We start from the raw sequence: 3,555 nt of genomic DNA, 5'->3' as shown, positions 1-3,555 counted from the left end.
CTATTCAGTTCAGTTAGACATCTTAGATGGTAGCCTATTCAGTTCAGTTAGACATCTTAGATGGTAGCCTATTCAGTTCAGTTAGACATCTTAGATGGTAGCCTATTCAGTTCAGTTAGACATCTTAGATGGTAGCCTACTCAGTTAGACATCTTAGATGGTAGCCTATTCAGTTCAGTTAGACATCTTAGATGGTAGCCTATTCAGTTCAGTTAGACATCTTAGATGGTAGCCTATTCACTTCAGTTAGACATCTTAGATGGTAGCCTACTCACTTCAGTTAGACATCTTAGATGGTAGCCTATTCACTTCAGTTAGACATCTTAGATGGTAGCCTATTCAGTTCAGTTAGACATCTTAGATGGTAGCCTATTCAGTTCAGTTAGACATCTTAGATGGTAGCCTAGTCACTTCAGTTAGACATCTTAGATGGTAGCCTATTCAGTTCAGTTAGACATCTTAGATGGTAGCCTATTCAGTTAGACATCTTAGATGGTAGCCTATTCACTTCAGTTAGACATCTTAGATGGTAGCCTATTCAGTTCAGTTAGACATCTTAGATGGTAGCCTATTCAGTTAGACATCTTAGATGGTAGCCTATTCACTTCAGTTAGACACCTTAGATGGTAGCCTATTCAGTTAGACATCTTAGATGGTAGCCTATTCACTTCAGTTAGACATCTTAGATGGTAGCCTATTCACTTCAGTTAGACACCTTAGATGGTAGCCTATTCAGTTAGACATCTTAGATGGTAGCCTATTCACTTCAGTTAGACATCTTAGATGGTAGCCTATTCAGTTAGACATCTTAGATGGTAGCCTATTCACTTCAGTTAGACATCTTAGATGGTAGCCTATTCAGTTCAGTTAGACATCTTAGATGGTAGCCTATTCAGTTAGACATCTTAGATGGTAGCCTATTCACTTCAGTTAGACATCTTAGATGGTAGCCTATTCACTTCAGTTAGACATCTTAGATGGTAGCCTATTCACTTCAGTTAGACACCTTAGATGGTAGCCTATTCAGTTCAGTTAGACACCTTAGATGGTAGCCTATTCAGTTCAGTTAGACACCTTAGATGGTAGCCTATTCAGTTCAGTTAGACATCTTAGATGGTAGCCTATTCAGTTCACAGTTAGACATCTTAGATGGTAGCCTACTCAGTTAGACATCTTAGATGGTAGCCTATTCAGTTCAGTTAGACATCTTAGATGGTAGCCTATTCAGTTCAGTTAGACATCTTAGATGGTAGCCTATTCAGTTCAGTTAGACATCTTAGATGGTAGCCTATTCAGTTCAGTTAGACATCTTAGATGGTAGCCTATTCAGTTCAGTTAGACATCTTAGATGGTAGCCTATTCAGTTCAGTTAGACATCTTAGATGGTAGCCTACTCAGTTAGACATCTTAGATGGTAGCCTATTCAGTTCAGTTAGACATCTTAGATGGTAGCCTATTCAGTTCAGTTAGACATCTTAGATGGTAGCCTATTCACTTCAGTTAGACATCTTAGATGGTAGCCTATTCACTTCAGTTAGACATCTTAGATGGTAGCCTATTCAGTTCAGTTAGACATCTTAGATGGTAGCCTATTCACTTCAGTTAGACATCTTAGATGGTAGTCTAATCACTTCAGTTAGACATCTTAGATGGTAGCCTATTCACTTCAGTTAGACATCTTAGATGGTAGCCTATTCACTTCACAGTTAGACATCTTAGATGGTAGCCTATTCACTTCACAGTTAGACATCTAAGATGGTAGCCTATTCACTTCAGTTAGACATCTTAGATGGTAGCCTATTCACTTCAGTTAGACATCTTAGATGGTAGCCTACTCAGTTAGACATCTTAGATGGTAGCCTATTCACTTCAGTTAGACATCTTAGATGGTAGCCTATTCAGTTCAGTTAGACATCTTGCATAAAAAAAGAAGCATAGTTACACGCTACTGTCTGTGATTCTATCCCAGTGTCAGCCTGTCTATTGTAATGGAATAATGGTCTCTCTCCTCAGACCTCAGAGACTTGTTGGACATTTAACTTAATAGAGTCTCGGTGACAGGAATTGTTAAGAAGCACACTGATGAGGAGGAGAGAGTGTGACGAAATGTGAGGAAATAAGAAGGTTGACTATTGACTACGACTCTGATGACTCGTTCATGTGAAAGTCATAGTGCCCTCTACTGGACACTTCCCATATTTCATCATATAACCATTTGTGAGAAGATGGACGTGTCATATAACAGTTTTGTTCACTATGTAAAGCCTGAAACGTATATGACGGTGAAATAATTGCGATCATTGCTGACGCAGCGTTCTCAACCTAGTATTTTGTTTTTACATACGATATTTTCTTTGATTTTCCAACTCATTTATCAAATTCTATACAAGTTCCTTTTACCATATTTTTACCATATTTTTTGCCATATTTTCTTTCTTTCCTCTTTCAGTTGATTCATGGCCGCGCAGCAACACCAAGGCAACCAGGAATGTGTATCTTCATCACCATGGGAACAAGGGACTTATTTTATCTTCACTTTTATCTTCAGGGACTATTTTCATTTTGAAATTGTATGAATGGCCTCAGTGACACACCTCTTTGACACTACATGTGAGAGAGATGTGTGATGATGAGCTGGCTGTGAACCCCTAATGTGTATTCAAGGATCAGAAAAGTGACCATACACAGTGGACTTTATGAATATGTCCCAAATGGCACCCTATTCCCTGCAGTATATAGTGTACTACTTTTGACCAGGAACAATAGGGTGTCATTTGGGACACCTTTTATCTCCGGTGCTGATTCCACAAGAGTCAGCACTGTGAAAAGAAAATCTGAACTCTGTTATGACAACTTAGCATAAGTTGTTTTACATTCTTGGTGTGAACGTGTGTCCAGCTACCATGGGAAAAGTCTAATAATTAATCCAGTGCTGTCTTACATTAATACAGAACTTGTATACTGTATATGAATATATGCATATTAATACTATATTTGTTTTTTAATATATATATATTAAGAAGTAGTTTATGATGCTGTAGCTAGGTAGAGTACAGTATATTTAATAATAATTTATTACATTTCTATAGCGCTTTTCAAAGAATCTCAATGTGCTTCAAAAACAAACAAGCAATATATAACAGCCTCCACTCTTCTGGGAAGGCTTTCCACTAGATGTTTGAACAGTGCTGCTACAACAGCCTGTTGGAAAGGTGGGATCTTATGACGGTGCCACGTTGAAAATCACTGAGCTCTTCAGTACAGGCCATTCTACTGCCAATGTTTGCCAGTTGCGATTTCATGGCTGTGTGCTCGATTTTATACACCTGTCATCCACTAATTTGAAGGGGTGTCCACATACTTTTGTGTGTATATACACTACCGGTCAAAAGTTTTAGAACACATACTCATTCAAGGGTTTTTCTTTATTTTGACTATTTTCTACATTGTATAATAATAGTGACGACATCAAAACTATGCAATAGCACATGGAATCATATAGTAACCAAAAAAGTGTCTAAATATATTTTATATTTGAGATTCTTCAAATAGACA

General features: G+C 37.8%; 1 pseudogene; it reads left to right on the top strand.

Annotated features, from left to right (window-relative positions):
* The window catches only part of LOC135534922 (septin-8-A-like), a 17,402-nt pseudogene extending 14,500 nt beyond the window's left edge, over window positions 1-2,902 (top strand).
* The last annotated feature ends 653 nt before the right edge of the window (window positions 2,903-3,555 follow it).

The sequence above is a fragment of the Oncorhynchus masou genome, unplaced genomic scaffold (genome assembly GCF_036934945.1).
Source record: "Oncorhynchus masou masou isolate Uvic2021 unplaced genomic scaffold, UVic_Omas_1.1 unplaced_scaffold_4161, whole genome shotgun sequence".
Taxonomy (NCBI): domain Eukaryota; kingdom Metazoa; phylum Chordata; class Actinopteri; order Salmoniformes; family Salmonidae; genus Oncorhynchus; species Oncorhynchus masou.
The sequence above is the reverse complement of the archived record's forward strand: the minus strand, read 5'-3'. Positions and strand labels throughout refer to the sequence as shown.